This window comes from Sturnira hondurensis, unplaced genomic scaffold, assembly GCF_014824575.4.
Source record: "Sturnira hondurensis isolate 20B ecotype Veracruz unplaced genomic scaffold, ASM1482457v3 Scaffold0022566, whole genome shotgun sequence".
In the NCBI taxonomy this organism is placed as follows: Eukaryota; Metazoa; Chordata; class Mammalia; order Chiroptera; family Phyllostomidae; genus Sturnira; species Sturnira hondurensis.
Window position 1 is genome coordinate 11818226 of NW_028095197.1, and position 19324 is coordinate 11837549.

Below are 19324 nucleotides of genomic sequence, written 5' to 3' on the forward strand. Positions count from 1 at the left end.
AGTGACTACATTAAAAACTTTAAAAAGTGAAGTTAATTTTAATAATGTATTTCATTTAACCCAATGTACTAAAATAATGTCACTTAAACATCTACTTAATGTACATAGTATTACTGATATTTTACATTCTTTTTTTGTATTAAGTCTTTGAAATTCAAGTGCTTCATTGCCACATGTGACCAGTGGCTACTAGATTAGATAGTGTAGTCTACAGTTCAGCTGGTCGCTGGGGGTGGTGGAAGATTTTAGATTTAATTAGGTATGAGGGAAATAGAAAGTAGACCAAGTTAAAAAAAAACAAATAGGGCTGAGTTCAGACACTTCAGAATTTTACCCATGGCTGGCCTGGAGCTCAGCAAACCTCTTCCTCTTGACTCTGTGACCTAGGATACAGAGGAACTCCACAGCTTGCTTGTATTGTAGTGTAGGCAAGTCATGTGTTTAACGGACTGAGCTGTACACTGCATTTATAATGTTACCGTGATAGGAAAATGTGATATGAAGTTGAATTCTCAAATACTGCTGTTAAGAAAGAGAATATGTATCAACAGTGTGCTTTGTTTTCAGTGCACTTTGTTCTCATGATTTTTAAGTACTCGAGTTCTTTTACAGCTGAGCTGAGAAGGGCTTTGAGCAGTGGAACAGGACCAGCTTCCGTGGAAAGTGGAGAGGTTTCAGGGCTGAGTTACCCGTCCATGGATGCACAATGGCAGGAATGAGCATGCTAGACGGAGTTTAGAAAGCTAAGTCAGAAGATCAGCAGCCAAGAGACCAGGTTGGAGAGTTAGTTGAGCTTAAAGGCAAAGTAGGAGGGGAGATGGAGAATAAAAGTTGGGTTGGCAAAAGGAAAGAGATGGAAATGGGGTAGCCATAGGTAATATATTGCTGACAGATTGAAGGGAAGTTTGGGTTTATTTTAATTATCTATTCTGGGTATCCCACCATTAGTCGGTCTGTCTGTTTTAGTTACTGGTCCTCTGCTCAGCATGATGGACTTGGGTCTGATTCTCCCGGAGAGGACCTGCCCACAGGAGTCAGGCAGGTATCCTCTGCTTCATGAGAAACGGAATGTAATACAGGAGGAAGTGGGGAGGACTGTGCGTGACCTGGAGACTGTGTGCCCCTCTAAGGGGTAGACGACATTGCATCAACTCCAGCCAACTTGAGGTTACTAGGTGGGCATATAGGTATAGTATTACCAGATTTGACTTTATAAGAGAAACCTGGAAATGAAGATATTAGACAATGGCATGCTGGTAACAACAGAAAGTGTATGCATATATACATATATAAATAAATATATATGTAATGTGTTATAAATTTTACTTATGCACAGGATAATTAACACCCAATTTGCAAATACTCATAAGATTGAACAAACTATGGGTGACTATTATTTCTTACAGAATCCACTCCACTTACAGAATCCAAATCCACTCTCAGTTTTTATAATTCTCTCACCAACAATAGGGTCACAAAATCCGACTACGAATAAAAGCTTGATTATGAGTGTAATTCTGATATAAGTCTTTGTTTCACTTTCACAGCACTTGTTAATGGTAATTGAAAATACCAGCCATCACTGATAAGTTCACGTGTTTGTCATGACGTGAACGACTTCTGAACTGGCTGGTAGTTTTCAAAACCTGAAAAAACACTCCATTCTGGAGCTATTCACAATGTAAACACAACAGGCACAACACACTATTAAGTTTAATTGGCATTAGTAACATTTTCTCCATTACCGTAAGTCTAGACAGTCAACAAATAATGAACCAAGCCTCGGTGTGAAACATTAGCCTAGTTCCATGGTGTGAATAATCTCGCATCACGACTTATTTCAAGCCTTGAAGAGATTTTACAGAAAGTGCAGTTGGGAAGAGATGTGCAATAGTTTTCTAGTGGATGGAATTGCCACTGCACAGATACAATGGATGTAAATAACCCCAAGTTCAATCTTGATTTTAGTAAACAATAATAATGAGTGATGCCTGTCGAGTATGTATTACTTTAAAAACTTTAATTTTTAACAGCTTTTTGAAATATAATTGACATACCATAAAATTTACCCTTCAAACATTTTAGGTGTATAGTTCAATAAATTTTAGAATGTTTTCTGAACTGTTCAACAATTACCACAGTTAAAGTATTCTCTTTGTTTTAGTAGAATTTATTTAGGTGTCTGTGTGTATAATTTAAGTTTTAATGATAGCTCACAAACTTCTTGAAAATTTAACATTTGTTTGGTTTTCATGAGTGGTTCTTTAGCACACCACAGATTTTTCTATGAAATCTAATTTTAAAATGTTGGCTCAACATGAACAAATAAAACACGTGGTGGGTGTAAGGAAACCCGCCTATGACTTAGGTTGGTCGATAGCCCCTAATTCTGTGGTCTTTTTAAAAAGAGCACTGTGCTGTAATAATAGATACAATGCAAGAAAGACCTCTGGGTGTTGTTAGCAGCCTGAGTTCACATTGCTTCCCAGGCCCCGTGCCAGAGTGTGGCCCCAGCTGGTGTGTGGGGTTCTCCTCCTTCATTCTGCTGAGCTGGGGCTAGTTTGGTTGCTGCTGAACAGCCTCGTTGGTGAGGGGTCTGAACATAGCTTCTCGTGGGAGACACTGGGGGAGGCAGAGCAAGAGAGGGGGCAATATGGACGCCTCGGTGTGAAGGCTGAGACACTCAGGAGAGACATCCCAACTGAGAATCTCAAAATAGCTGGGTAGAGTTTTGTAGGGAAATTTCTAGAAGCCCTGAAATTTTTGGTGAGGTGTGTTAAAAGTCACATCGACTCTGTAGGGGACCTTATTATACGGGGCGTCCATATAATTTACATTCCCAAACTGGGACACTTTTGAGAATAAAAGGAGATATTATCAATAAAAATTGCCAGGTGTAAATTGTCCTGGACAAATTGGGTGTATGATCACTCTGCTTCTGAAGGATCTAATCTAGTAGGGTTTTTTTTTTTTTCAGAGAGTGGGGATAGGGGAAGAAAAAGAGGAGAGACAAACATGTGTGAAAGAAACATCAATTGGTTGCCTCTTGCACACCCTCAGCGGGGGACCGAACCTGCAACCCAGGCATGTGCCTTACCTAGGAAAGGGGCCAGTTAACTTTTTGCTTTGTGGGACGATGCCCAATCCACTGAGCCACACCAGCCTGGGCTGATCTTGCAGTTCTTGAAGGAGATGGGCTATATACCTCTAGAAACTTTTCCCAATATAAGTATGCAATTGGGGATGGGGAGGTGAAGAGCGGGGCAGAGAGGGCAGTCGTTGAGCAGACTTTGGTATCACGAGTCTGTATTTACAACAGCTCTCAGGGTGACTGCCTTGTATCCCCGCCTCCCCGCCCCATCTTAAAACCCACACTTAAGGTCACAAAAGTATTAGAGTGAAAAGGTGGCGGAGGTAGAACACAGCCTAGCACTGCGTCTGGCATACCGAAGGAGTTGATACATTGCCTGATTGCCTGACGGAACTCAGGTGTTTTGACCTTCAGCCCGTTTTGCTCTCCACACAGTTCTGACAGTTTCCAGGGCGGAGCGGCCTGAAGCTTCCACGTGTGCCTGCGAGCCTGTGCGCAGGCGCAAACTGCAGGGAGGACGCTGCGCTCTCACCTACTTGAAGGCTCTGCGAGGCGGTCCCCAGGCTGTGACCTCGCTCGCGTAAGTTTCAGAAAAGGGCGGGGGTGGGGGTGGGGTGGGGGCGGGGGCGGGGGCGGGGGCGGGGGTGGGGGGATGGGGATACAGCCCAATGCCCGCAGGGCCAGGCAGCCTTTGATAGAAACTGCTTTGTTGGGGAGCTGCTGGGCACAGTCCTGCTCACATAAACTTGCCCAGGGAGTGGGTAGTGCTGGGGAGAAACAGGGTGGTAGGAGCGAAGGAGCGTGACCGGCGCCTTCCAGCCCCGCCAACTGCCACGGCCACGGCCACGTGACGCAGCGCGGCCTGCGGAGCCGGCGCCATGTTTTCTGGGTCGTGGCTGTCAGTAGCTAGTCGGGCGCAGATGTTGCTGAATCTTTTATGATGAACTTGCTGCAGGGCCCCTAAATGTTTTATAATTTCTGGGTAAAGAAAGAGCGCATCCAGGCTGTGGGCTTCCTGTAGTGGGTTCTGCTTCATTATAATGCCTGAGGTAGGAGACGTTGGTCCTCCTCGCAGCCATACTTTTAGGGAAGAGGATAGCCATACAGGTTAACACTTTGGGTTAATGTGAACCCTGAGGACACAGGAAAATAACAACATCTAACCGTGGGGTGGGGGCTAATTTCAGGGCCAATACAATGATCTGTGGCTTGTGGCTTGAATTTGGACAAAATCTTGAAACCGAGATTCGTGTCTTTTTTTTTGTGGGGGGTAGTGGGGGGGGTGAATCCCTGTTTTGTAGGAGTGTTTTCTTTATAAGGGTTTATAAGGTACAAATCCATCTCGAGATTAGGCCTCCTCACTATAAGATGGCCCTCTGAATCTTCCAGGCCCTCAGTTCTTAACCCATATTTAATCTTAAACAGCAGAGGGCACCCCGTTGACAGTAATCGGAGGGTCACCCCAGAGTGAGGACCAGGTGACCTGGGGTTGGGTGTGTGGGTGTGCCAGCTCTTACTTCAACTTTTCATCTACCTTCCGTGAATTCCGAGTGGAATCCTGCTCCACAGGTCAGGGTGAAGGTGCGGGTGTGGGCTTGCGGGTGGGAGACAGGTACAATTAGAGAGTGGGGAGGAACGACAGCTCAGTGTCGGGTGATTGAGAACCGCATGGATTTCGGAGACATGAACTTGGATTCACGTTCTGGCACTGCTCCTTACTAGGTCAGTGTCTTCCAGCGATTTATTTTTCCTCTCTGTAGTTTCCTGTTAATAAATGGTGATGAATACTAACTTATTTGTAAAGTCTTCAGCAGTCTCCTATGATGCCTGGCTCATAGGAGGTGCTCAATAAATAATTCGTTTTGAAAACAGCTATAAACAGACAAGCTCCTCAGGTTCAGACCAGGAGGAGAGAGAGGCAGAAAATGAGTAGGGAGTCTGCTCACTTACTATGCTGGGATTTTGGGAAATACTTTTTGCAGACTAAGGTTATTTTTAAATATATGCTCATTAACTGATTAATTAAAAACAATCACAGGGGTGCCCAACCTGCGGCCTAGGATGGTTGTGAATGTGGTCCAACATGAAATCGTTAATTTATTTAAAACATCATATTTTTCAATGAACGTTTTGCACTGTATTTAATGTGTAGCCCAAGACAACTCTTTTTCTTCCAGTGTGGCCCAGAGATGCTAAAAAGTTGGAGTCTCCACACAGTGGAGACCCCTGCAGGTTTGTAAGATCATTTGTTATTGGTCTTATATTTATTTGGGAGTTGCTGGTATTTCACAACCAAATGATTTGATAGCATGAAATTCTGAAATAGAAATTTGAACTTGTGTTCTGAAATAATCCTGTGTTTTTTAGGGGATGCTTGGTACCCAAGAATAAAACCAATTTGAAGAAGAGTGATAGACACTGTTTGAGGTGCTTTGCAAACCTTGTTCCAGGTTTGGGCTCTGGAGATGCAAAGAAAATGGCTTTTTACCACGCTTCACTTGGAATGGTAGGAACTTTCTTTGATATAGTTGATAAAATTTCAGTGCTTAAGGTTTGCATGCTTAAAAAAATTTACCAGTTCCTTTCTCCCCACACTGAATTCAATAAACATTTTTTTGGATGAGGCTAGGTTAGCAGCACTTTCATCAGCTTCTCAGGTGATTCTAACTTGCAGCCAGCATTGTGAACCCTTCGTCTCCACCAACTCATTTCTACTGATGGAGAAAGTACTTGTCCATCTTCCAGTCAGCCTCCAGAGTAGAGAGGCTTAAAATAGAAATCCAGCAAGTTAAAGACCTTCAGTGATCCTTATCCCCTTTCTGCCTTCTCCCTTCAACTTTCTGGGCGAAGTTCAAGGTCTTCAGTTTAGCTCACAGCTCTTTTCAAGATTTGCTTCTTTTTGTGCATCTCACTTCCATTTTCTCTTCTGCTTACCTCTCCCCTTACACCCTCCTGTCTGGTCACGCCCAACTGCTTGCATGTCTAGAACATGGTGTGATGCTTGACAGTGCCACACATGAACGTGTGCTTCCTTCCTCCCACTTGCTGCCTGTATCTCTCTTTCATTTTCAAAATGCAGCTCAATCAGAGATATCCAAGTAGAGATGCAATATGGAGACATTAGCTGTGGCTGACTGGGTCAAAACACTACTTTCTTTTGAAGACTGGGGAAGACTCTTTGAGATTCTTGAATTTCAAGCATTGATATCATAAATGTGTAAGGAGTACCAGATATAAGACAAAAACATGATGCATGTACCTCATTTGAAGATGATTAAATTCAAATTTTTTAGAAAGATGCAGCAGTCAGCTCAGGGGCTGTCAGTTCGCAGCCCTCGCAGTCACCCTGTTTTACAGATGAGGAAACTGAGAGCCAGAGTGAGCCCTGGGAGCTTGGTACTGCAGGGCAGTGTTAGAGCCCAGGTCCTCTGAGAATGGGTCCAGTCTTCTTCACAGCACACCACACAGCTTTGGCACGTGTTCCTTCTAAGTGTGACTACATTTGTTCTACAAAATGATGATTCTCATTACCATTTGTATAATGTTACACCATTAGAAAATGAAGTACCAGCTTCTTTTTATAAACCACAGATCAGGAAGGTGCTATATAAAGAGATGTCTCTTGCTTTCGGAGTTAGATTTCTGTTCCTGGAGGCAGAAGGCAATTTTCTCAGGTCTGCCTGCAGTGTCCCAGCTCCAGTGATACCCTATCTGAGACCGTCTAGGGGGCCAATGAATCTCTGCTGCTCTTTTCTCCCACTCACAGGCAGCGTACAATGAAACCTTAAGCTCTGGTGTGTAATTTATTGATTTCTTTCTCTAGGCTGCTTGGGTTGATTTTACCCCCTAAGGATTTCTGAAAATAAAAACAGCGTCCCCTCTGCCAGTCTGTTGTTTTTTTTAAAGAAAGGAGTTTACTCATGCAAATGAAGTACATACTAATATGTCAGAGTTAGCCTCACACATGGCAGAGATTGAGGATGGGCATTCACTCTGGCTTGATAGACAGCTGCTGTATGGGCTGGGTTCTTAAAGCTTCCTCGCTGGGGGGCAGATAAGGCTTTGTTCTGACACATGGGCCCTCTGGGCCTAGTTGCCTGCTTCAGGTGTCATGTCCCACCCAAGGTGTGAAGAGCACATGGATCTGCTTTGGCTCTTCTGATGGCAGCTCTCCTAACTCCCTGTTTCTGTGGCCTTAAGAGGTAAATAAAATAACGCCTACATTTGCCTCTTTGCCAAGAGACGCACTTTTGGAGGTAGAGGAGAGCCTTACACATACCATACCATCAACAGGAATGGGAAAGAGCATAAATAGTAAGGTATGGTGTGTAGGATATGAAGGGAGTATGGTGTGTATGATAAACTTAATGCTTCTTTAATTGTCACGGACTTGGAGAGGAAAGGCTGGAATTTGGTATGTCCCGTGTTGTCAACATGACTTCCTCTCATCCCTTTACATTAAAAACATGTTGTAGTAGATGGGAGGTTTCCTTCTTAGCTCCTGGACGCTGGCCAGTTTTCTGTGTTGTCCTTATGTTGCGGTGGCCCATGGTGGTTATGGGATGAAGGCAATTTCCTGGCTGAGTGTTGCCGGATGGCCAAGTGTGCTTTCATTCATGCTGTGGTCACAGAAAGGGTAACTCTCCTTGAAAAGCAGGAAAGTCTGTGTTTGAGGCAAACTTTCCTCAGTTAATGCACTTTCAGATCTTCAACGTCTTGTTCGAAGAAAAATATAAATATTTTCATTAAAAGGAAAAATAGGAATTTAAAATAAAAATAAATCAACAGGGTCTGAGAAACAGTACATTACTTTTCACTTTAGAAAGGGAAAGGGCCAAGCTACAGGTTTATTTTAAATACCAATATCTGCAGTAATTTAAAGTTTCACTTTATATACAACTTTTAGGAAATGCAATGTTATTTTATTTGTAGTTGTAGATTATTTATACTCTTTTCACTGTTCACTGTAAATACAAAGAGGATTTTTATATGTAGAAACCTAAGCTGTCTTTAGAGCAAGTTCATATTTATAAAGGCTTCCTTTCCATTCAGATTTTATGATAATCATAATTATGGCTAAACTGGGATTTGTTTTATGCCACGGTTACAAGTTTCAGATTTGTGTCCACAACTTGATAAATTTATAATTAGACATTATGGCTATGTATTCTACTCCCTGTGTTGCAGTGTTCTTATGTGTCTGACACTATGACAATGACATTTTCTGGGTTTACTGCGGGAGATAGCCCTCTTCGCAGTCTAGTTCTTAGAAAATACACAATATTCAAAAGGAGCTCGTCAGCGGGAGGCGTCACGTTTGTCCTGTAAAAGAGTCAAATGAGAGATGAACCCGCAGGAAAGCCTCCTCTCACACTGGCTTCCACATTCATCGAGTTCCCCAAATGGGCCGCTTTCCTTTCATAATTTCATTTCTGCTGCAGATGTCCAGTCACTTTCTCTGTGATTTATCATTCATTTTAATTTATAGTGAAAGTGCTGGGTCAGATTTGCAAAGAGATACTGTTTTTTTCTTTACTTCATTCCAGTTTCAGTGAATGATGGTTTTTTCCCATTACTATTAATTTATCTTTGGACATTAATGCTTCTGGACGATGGCTGGTTTCCCAAAATTCGTCTCCAGCTGTCACTCTGTAAACCCAACATGCGTGGGAGGGACCTTTTCCTGCCAGTGTTGCTTTATCTCGATAAGAAATTATTCTAGTTTTAAGGCTGAGTCCTCCTGCGTTAAATACGGAGTTACAGAATTAAAGTTTTGAAAAGAATCTTAGAGGCAATGAAAACATGTAATTTACTTGATTCATAAGTGTTATCTGTATTTGACCTGGAGAGTGATTATCTTAACCTCACTATGATCTTCAGAGACAAGGAACTTAATCCTGGTTGCGGGCACCCCTGGTCATCATTCAGGCCTGATTTTCCAGATAGAACTTTGAGTCCTTGAGCAAGTTTCTTACCCTTACACGGGTCAGAATTGCTCATGTGTGTATTGGAAATGTAACTGTTGCTCCGCCTGCTTCAGGAAAAGACATTAGAGCCAGTGGTTGGAGCAGTGAGCTTTGTGGTCAGAGGGCCCCTAGGTCTGCTACTTAGTACAGTGTGATTCTGGGAAAGTTATTTAAACTTTCTGAGCCTCAGTTTCTTCATCTAGACAATAGGGAAAATAATAATACTTACCTATATGTTGAAGATGAAATTCAACCATGTATTTTATGTGTATAATGTAATGCTGGGCATATTGCGAGTTTCCTCTATTATTTATGGCATATTTATGCATTTATCGATACCTATTTGTGAAGAGCAAATAAAAAACACACAAAACTGGTTTGTAAGTGTTAAGGAGCTATTCAGCTGTATTGCGTCATTATTTGAACATTCTAGCTTTTTTTTTTTTTGAACCAGAGACTTAAGTTACAAACTTCCTGGGTTCTTGAATGAAGAAACTGCTGAGCCACAGGAAAGCTGATCCTTGTCAGCCCTCTGTCTCTGGCCTCGAGTAGCAACTGCCTCCTGCTGGGCAGCCCCTGTATTCCAGGTGCTGTGCTTTACCTGCTGTATCATGTATTCTCATGGCAGTCCTCCGAGGCAGGTATGGTGAGTCACATTCTACAGATGACGAAACCGAGCTCAACGAATTTAAATGCATTTAGTAACTTGTTTATCTTAAATGGATTAAGTTGGAGAATTAAAATCAAAATCCAGATTTGTCTGGTTGTGAAGTTCATGTGCCTTTCACTGTCCCATACCTCCCAGTGGGTTAACAACAGGTGTAGAAAGAGTTGTGAGTTAGATTTATGACTTGCCCTGGATCTGCCACTTGGAGCCCTGTGTCCCTAGGTAATTTAGTTTACTACTCAAGCCTAGTTTTCTTTATCTGTGCAACGGCAGTAATAAGACCAACCCCATGGGAATGTTGTAAGTATTAACTCAGAAAGCACCTAGTAATTGATAGTACAGTTTGTATTTTGTCTTGTCTTTTGATGTTTTCCATCTCCGAAGGGGTTGCTGGAGATCTGCGCCTCCCTCTGTGGGCCAGCAGGGGGCAGTAGAGACCATAAAGGATGGGACCAAACCTGGGGGATAGCCTTCAACACTCCCAGTTGGTGTCCACCTGGCAGTCTAGGAATCTCTGAATCAAATCAGGTCCTTGGTGGTCTCTAATTCTGGCCCTAACAAGAAAAAGGCCCCGATGTTTTACACAGTAACAAATACAAATACAAAACCACCACAACAATAGTAATCCCTAGTGTTTGCGTAAGGCTGAGTTTAGATGGTTTTATATTATACAGGAAACCATTTATAGTCGGCCCATGTTAATGGTTTCATTAACCTCATGAAGATGTTAACATCATTAGGAAAACATAGGAGAATACTTCCGACTCCTCCGTTAGACACAATTAGCAGAGCGCTGCCGCACAGAGGAGGTCCACACTGTGCCTGTCTGTGCTCGTGTACGTGTGCGGCCCCAGTGATGCCCATTAGGTTGTCACTCGCCAGAGTCCTTACAGCAGCCTCGCTTGTGGTTTGGAGCCATCATCCCCCAAATAGGTTGCTTTCCAGAAATGGATGTCGGTAAGTGATAGTGATGACAAATTAACACAAGACAAAAAAGCAAATGCCGATTGGACTGAACGTGAATAGATGGTGTGAGGGCAATTAATTTGCTTTGAAATATTATTTATGCTTTAGTTTCTATAATATCTAGATGACACCTTTATTTATTTTTGTAAATTTTTATCCTGTTTTCTCTGGCTTGCTCCCACTTACTGTCATGTACCCCTGTAAAGTCTTCCGTGGTTTTCAGGTAGTTCTCAAAGGTGGCAGTGGTGTGGGGTGTCTCACATGTACCACGAACAAATAGAACTGATTTCCACGTGGTACATGAAGTTTTAGTCATCATCTGGTCTCATGTCCTCATAGGCAGGGGCCAGTTACTCCCCCTGGCATGGTTTCCCCTGCCGTGTAATGTGGCTGCTGCTTTTACTGGTTATTTCTGCAGGTTCTCTCCAGCTCTTTAGGTGCCCGACTCGTGGTGCTTTATGTTCAAGTGCGTGTGTGATGCTTGTGTCTCCTTCCTTTTTAAAAAAAGTCACATCCTATTAGACAGTCTCAACATAGTACCAAAAGGTCTCTGGATTCTTTATGAAAGTAGGTATTTGCTCCACCCTGCCAATTCTCATCTTTCTGGATTGAGTTTAGGTATCCTATTCTCCAGGTAGTCTTCTCCAGATTCCTGGTTGTATGTAAGCCTCCTCTGCCCCTTTGATATCGATGCATCCCGCTTACTGCTACCTCAGCACACCGTATCACCAGCAGTCTGGTGGGAACTCCGTAATCACTTGGACAGCGCTGGCCTGTAGTGGGTGTTAAATCCGTGGTCGTGAAGTGAACCTAAACTGCTGTTTTTTTTTTTTTCTTTGAGATTGCCCCTGGTCCTATTCCCTCTACCCCTTTAACTTTCTCCAGTTATCTCTGTCTGGTGCTTGCCTTTTTTGACGTACCACCTTGAATGCCTCTTTTTATCTAGGTCTCTGGATGACTGGCATGGTTTTGAATGGTCCACCAGTTTTAAAATCAGTACTTTTTTTGGTGCTCTATTTGTTTCCTGGGGCTGCTGCAATGAAGTACAACCAGCTTGGTGGCTTACGTGCTAGAAATTTATTGTGTCCCAATTCTGGAGACTAGAAGTCAGAAATCAAGGTGCCAGCAGGATTGCTTTCTTCTGAGGGCTGTGAGGGCGAATCTGTTCTGTTCTGCTCTCCTGGCTTTCGGTCGCCGCAGGCAGCCCCTGACTTGTAGAGGGTGTTCTCCCTGTGGCTTCGCATCATTTCCTTCCGCAAATGCCTGTCTCTGTGTCCGAGTTTCCACTTTTTATGAGGATCCAGTCACACTGGAGTAGGGCTCACTCACATCTTAACTTGATTACCTGCGAAGACCTTATTTCCCAAGTAAGGTCACATCCACAGGTACTGGGGGTTAGGCCTTCAGCATTATTTTGGGAGACATAATTTGATTCTTAGCAGGTGCCTCACCTGGTAATACTTCAAGGGTAGATAGTGCCATATAACTGGCTTAAGTGTGGCCAGATCTTCCCATAGCAGCTTCTCTTTTTTAAGAAGCAGCTCACAGAGTATCTAATATTGCTAGTTCTCACCTTCTCAAGGAGAACATCGAACTCAGATGAGGACCAATTTCTTATGTTTTACATTTCAAGTGAATTAGGCTGTGTACTTATTTTGAGGTTGAAAAACAAATTGCCCAGGCTGATCAGCATTGGCACCCAGCTGAAATCAAGTTCATTAATATCCTGGGCTATTCAGGACTTCCACCCTTCTAGCCTGTTTGTGGGAAGACAGTGTATTATTAACTGTAATGTTACAGCAGCCTTGTGATAATACATTCTAACATTGTATTGGTTTGCTACCTCTAAATGGATTGGGAATCCTCTCCACAATTGCACTGAGGCTGGGTAGTCATGGGAAGTGTCTTAATAGTGACTCAATCAGAATAAGCTTGTTTGGCACAATCCACAGAGATCACCTCTAGAGAGAGAACAAAGTCAAAAACAGCAGAAAGAGCTGAGTGGAAGGAAAGGAGCCTGTAAAGGATTTATCCAATACCCATTGTAGATGTGAACCGGTGGTTTAATGTTGGCTAAAGTGATGTTCTTGGGGCTGCCTGCATTGCTTTGCTTTTCATTTTGATGCTCAGTTTATGAACCGTATGTATGTTCTTGTACTTTCTAGTCATTCCCTCTCTGACCTTTTACTCCTTGGGATGATGGTCACAAGAAAAGCTATAGCAGAGGTGGGAGCCCCTTCATATTTGATGTAGGCACGAGCAAGTCTGTGGTCCCTCACTGAAAGCTGTGGCTTTACATTATTGGCTCCGGGCTGCTTTCCCACAGCCTCTGCTGCACTTAGTCTGGATGGGCCCGGGTGTTAGTGCTGTTAGTCTGATCTGGTGATTCCAAAGAATAGCCATTGTTGAGAACTACTGCCTTGCACTTTTCTGGTTTGCTTGATTTGAAAGACAAATGGGCAAAGTTAGGGACTATTTGGAGTGTAAGGACTGCCTGAATCCCTTGAGGCCACATCTTCTCCTCTACAATCCCTCCTCCAAACTAGGTACATTCAGGAGGCAAAATCCCACCCCAACTCATGATCATAGCTGTGGTCATGGGAAACCACAAAGCCCCATGATAGTTGCTTACTGCTCGTAGCTTTCAGTCCTTCTGCTAATCTGGTTCCGTGGACGCTGGTGAAATTGCCTTCTACTACTAGTCTTTTTGGCTGGGTTGGTAAGTCAGGTGACCACTTTCAGACTTTTTCCTTAGGTGAAAAGCAGAAACAATTGTCCTCTTCCCTTGCATTGTTGTGGAATGAATATAAATATGCTGAGCTTGAAACTCTCTTCTTTCATTCCCATCAACATACCTCTGTGAGCCTGGTTTTTCTCCTATGAGAGCATACAAACAATTTAGATACAGATACCCCTTTGATTGTTGTCAATCTAATCTAGACTAGATAACAAAGAAACCAGTTCATTTGTTTGTCAAACAATCTAACCTTACACCTAAAGGAACTAGAAAAAGAACAAGCCCAAAGTGAATAGAAGGATGGAAATAATAAAGATCGGAGTAAAAATAAACAAAGTGGAGACCAACAAAAACCAACAACCCCAAACCCCAATGAAACCAAGGGTTGGTTCTTTGAAAAGATAAACCAGATTGATAAACCTTTAGCCAGGCTTATCAAGAAAAAAAGAATCAGAAACAAAAGAGTAGAAGTGAGAACTGACACTACAGAAATACAAAGGAATATAAAAAATTTAGTGAACTACTATATTCCAACAAATTGGACAGCCTGGAAGAAATGGATAAGTTCTTAGAAACATACAGTTTCCCAAAACTGTATCAAGAAGAATCAGAAAATCAGAACAGACTGATTACAACTAAATGAAATCGAGGCAATATTCAAAATATTCCCAGCAAACAAAAATCCTGGACTGATGGCTTCATAGTTGAATTTTAGCAAACATTCAAAGAAGAACTAAAACTTATCCTTCTCAAACTATTCCAGAAACTTCAAGGAATTTGAAGGAGGGAGGATTGCCAAGTTTATTTTATGAGGCCAGCATTATGCTAATCCCAAATCAAAACAAGACACTATAAAGAAATTTACAGGCCAATATCCCTGAAGAACATGGTCCAAAAATCCTTAATAAAATATTGCCAAACTGAATCCAGCAGGACATTGAAAAGAGCAGATACCATGATCAGGTAGGATTTATTCCTCGGATGCAAGGTTGGTACAATATCTGCAAATCAGTTAATGTGACACAGCACATAAACAAAATGAAGGGTAAAAACCACATGATCATATCCATAGATGAAGAAAAAGCATTTGACAAAGTCCAGGACACACTTGCAATAAAAAAATTCTCAACGAAATGGGGATATAGGAAACATATCAGCATAATATCTCAACATATCTGTGTCATAATGGCCACATATGACAGACCCATAGCCAACATCTTACTCAATGGGGAAAAACTAAAAGCATTTCCTTTAAGATCAGGAACAAGATAGGGGTGTCTGTTTTCACCTCTCTTACTCAACGTAGCACTGGAAGTACTAGTCATAACAGTCAGACCAGGAGGAGAAAGAAAAGGTATCCAGATTGGAAAGGATGAAGCCAAAGTGTCATTATTTGCAGATGACATGATACTGTATGTAGAAAACCCTAAAGATTCCACCAAAAACTAGAACTGATACATGAATTCAGAGTAGAGTAGCAGGATACAAAGTTAATATTCAGCAATCAGTTTTTATACTCCAGTAAATAAAGGGAAAATAAGAAAACCATCCCATTTACAATTACATAAAAATACCTGTGAATCAATTTAACCAAGGAGGTAAAAGACCTGTACTTGGAAATTATGAGATCCTGAAGAAAGAAATGAGAGGAAATACAAATAAATTGAAGCATATATGGGTTAATTGATAGGAAGAATTACCATCATTAAAATGTTTATACTATCCAAAACAATATAGATTCAATGCAATTCATATGAATATACTAATTCTGTATTTCATAAAACTAGAACAAATAACCCCCAAATTTATATGGAACCATGAACAACCCTGAAGAGCCTAAGCAATATTGAGAAAGAGCAAAGTTTGGAGGCATCACACCACTTGACACCAAACTACAAGGTTATAGTAAACAAAACAGCATGGTACTAGCATAAAAGCAGGTGTGTAGATCAATGGAACAGAATAGAGAGCCCAGGAATAAACCCACACTTATATGGTTAATTAATGTTTGACAAAGGAGGGAAGAGCATACAATAGGGTAAAGTAGTCTATTCAATAAATGCTGCCAGACAATTGGACAGATACATGCAAAAAAAAAAAGAAACCTTCTTACACCATGTACAAGAATAAACTCACAATGGATTAAAGATTTAAGTGTAAGACTGGAAGCCATAAAAATCTTAGAAGAAAGCATAGGCGGTAAAATCTCTGATATTTTGTTAGCAATATTTTTTCTATCTCCTTGGACAAGGGAAATAAAAATAAACAGATGGGATTGCATCAAACTAAAAAGTTTTTGCACAGCAAAGGAAACCATTAACAAAGCAAAAAGATAGCCTGTTAAATGGGTGAATATATTTGCTAATGATGTATTATAATATCTAAAATTTATAAAGAACTCATATACTCAACAATAAGAAACCCCAGACAAGTCAATAAAAAATGAACAAAGGACCTGAATAGACACTTCTCCAAAGAGGACATACAGATGTCCAGTAGATACATGCAGAGATGCAAAACAACACTAATCATAAGTCAAATGCAAATTAAAACTGCTAGGAGCTTACCTCACACCTGTCAGAATGGTTATCATCAACAGGTCCACAAATGACAAGTGTTGGCAAATACGGTGAGAGAAGGGGAACCTCATGCCCTGTTGGTGGGAGTGCATTTTGGTGCAGCCACTATGGAAAACCATATGGAGCTTCTTTAAAAAATTAAAAATGGAACTGCCTTATTACCCAGTGATTTCACATCTGGGGATTTATTTAAAGAAACCCAAAACACCAATTTGAAAGAATATATGTGTCATTACATATGTCACCTATGTTCATTGCAGCATTATTTACAATAGCCAAGATACGAAAGCAACCCAAGTAGCCCTCAGTAGGCAAGCGGATAAAGAAGGACTGGTACATATTTACAATGGAATATCACTCAGCCATAAAAGAGAGTGAAATCTTACCATTTGCAACAGCATGGATGGATTTAGACAGTATTATGCCCAGTGAAATAAGTTGGTCAAAGACAAATACCATATGATTTCACTCAAGTGTGGAGTCTAAAGAACAACATAAATGTACAAACGAAATAGAAACAGACTCATAGGCACAGAGAGTAGCCTGGTGTTTGCCAAAGGTGAGGAGGGTTGGGGAACTGGAAGAAAGAGGTGTAGGAATTAAGAAATACAAATTTGTCACAGATAGCAGCAGCACAGGGATGTGAAGTACAGCATAGGGAATAAAGTCAGAAATACTGCAGTAACTATGGATGGTGGTGGTTAGGTACTGAAAATATCGGGGGCGGGTATTATGTAAAGTATGCAACTAAAGTATGCTATACACCTGAAACCAATATAAAATAATAATAAAAGCAAATGCTAATTAAAAAAGAGACAAAAATAAAAAGAATACAAACTTTTTTTAAATGAAAAACCTCATGAAAGCTGATGCTTCCATCTTTGTTTAAGTTTATTCTTTCAGTGAACTCATCAACTTGGGAGTCATCGATGTGAACATGGTAGTAACTACTGAAAAGTTTCCATAAGGAATGAAATTCTTCCCTGGAGATCAGACCTGAGTGATCAGAGTCAATGACATTAAAGGTGATTTGCAGGTAAGATCAGTATCTGGACAGAGTTTCAGTTGGAGCTGGCTGAACCTCTTTCACAGGCGTTTCAGTGTGGACACAACAGAAGCAGAGCACACACATAGCTACTATTACCATCTTTGTCTGTGGAGACCAGGTGCGAACTCAGGACTCTCCAGGGTTAAGTTCAGCCTCCAAATGTTCTCCATGGAAAAAGCCCATTTGCCCATAGAAAATTTTCCTGATTTATTGTGGTCTTGAAGCTGGAAAGCACGAATGAGGTCAGTGTTTTATGAAATCATTCTCTTTTAATATCCTGATGGCACTGCTTTGAATAGTATTCACCCGTTGATAAGAGGCCGTAAGAGCATTGCCTCAGTTACATAGCACAGGAAAAATTGAAGGGTCATACCCAAACTCAGCCTGATGTAAGCTCCTTGATTGCTGCCTTCTTCATAATAATTAGAAGCAGAAAATGTAGCAATAATCTTCCCATAATGGCAGATTTCAATATGCTTCAGGCTTTCTTTCATTCATGAGACTTAATGAGTATCTTCAACTGGTATTTATGAACAATCTTGGTAACACCTGGTCCAAAATAGCAGTTCCCTCCGTGATACATGTGTTTGTGTAACAGTCTCTTTTTCCTTTGGGATCACTCTGCAGAATATTGATAATCTCTTCCCACTCATGTTTTGTTAAGTGTTCAGAAAGGGGTCCAATTAAATTGTTCTGAGTCCCCAAGGAGTACCTACTTTGTTTCTCTTCAGGTCAGTGACATGGTCTCCATCTATTGGAATTGGTGGCATTAGCACAGATTTCATTTTGCTTCTTTCTGCACAGTCAAGTAAACTAAAATCTCTGGACCGTGATATCCCACCGCATATGACCAGGGCTTCATTGTCGATGTTTTTACCAATTGGGAGCCAGGTATAGATGACGTCCAAGATTTGTAAGATTTTTTCCCCACGTACCTTGTATTTATGCAAGACTTCTTTTGTGAAGCCATACCTTGTATTTATCAAAAAAATCTTCATGGGCCCTGGTTGGTGTGACTGAATTGGTTGGGGTGTCATCCTGTAACTGGAAGTTTGTGGGTTTGATTCTCAGTCAGGACACGTACCTCACTTGTGGGTTTGATCCCTGGTCCAGGTGCATATGGGAGGCAACCAATCGATGTTTCTCTCTCTCCCTGTCTAAAAGAGCAACGAAAAAATGTCCTCGAGTGAGGATAAAAGAAGTCTCTATGGTTCTTTCTGTTAAGTGCAGGTCACCAGCATAGACATGAAAACTCACAAACAGGATTGTTAGGATCTCTGAAATTTTTTCCTTGATCTACAAAATCACCGTATAAAACATAGGGATTTTTCTTGAGGGAAGACCATTCTTGTAAAAGGTAAAAAAAGAGGTCATCTAGTTTCCCATTCAGATTACCACATATTATATCTCTTTGGAGGGACAATTCTTTAAATTAAAAATTTTCAATTACTGTTTACATTCAGTATTATTCTGTATTAACTTTCAAGTATACAACCAAGTGGTTAGAAAAATTATATACTTTACAGAGTTGTCCCCCCACCCCTGCTGCTGCTTCAAGTACCCACCTTGCCCCACATATATTTATCAAGGTATTATTGACTATATTCCTGATGCTGTAATCTACATCTCAGTGGCTGTTCTGTAACTATCAGTTTTTACTGCTTTTTGTACCTTCACCTTTTTCACCCACCTCCCAACCCTTCTCCCACCTGACAGCTGTCAGTCTGCTCACTGTGAGTCTGTTTCTGTTTTTTTAAATTTTGTTCATTAGATTCCACATATAAGTGAAATCATATGGTATTTGTCTTTCTTTGTCTGACTTATTTTCTTAGCATAATACCCTCTAGGTTCATTCATGCTATTGCAAAAGGTAAGATCTCATTCCTTCTTTTTGGCCAAATAGGATTTCACTGTGTACATGTGCTTTTTTTATTCACTTATCTTTCTTTTTAATCCACTTGGCACTTGGGTTGCTTCCATATCTTTGCTATTGTAAATAGTGCTACAATGAACATTGGGGTGCATATATTCTTTTGAATTAGTGTTTCACATTTCTTCAGATATAGTCCGAGAAGTGAAATCACCGGGTTATAAGGCAATTCCATCTTTAATTTTTTGAGGAACCTCCATGCTGTTTCCCATAGTGGTTGTACCAGTCTGTATTCTGGCGGGAGAACTTTTTATGTAAGTAAAGTTTGGCATTTTGCTTCAGGCCTTTCTTGATTTCAGTAGCATTTCTAAGACATAATAAGCATGACGTATCTGTTTCT

At 41.2% G+C, this 19324-nt stretch overlaps 1 pseudogene; it reads right to left on the reverse strand.

Moving 5' to 3' along the window:
- Positions 1-8389: 8389 nt before the first annotated feature.
- On the reverse strand, positions 8390-18052 carry LOC118979854 (serine/threonine-protein phosphatase with EF-hands 1-like; annotated as a pseudogene).
- Between the last annotated feature and the right edge of the window lie 1272 nt (positions 18053-19324).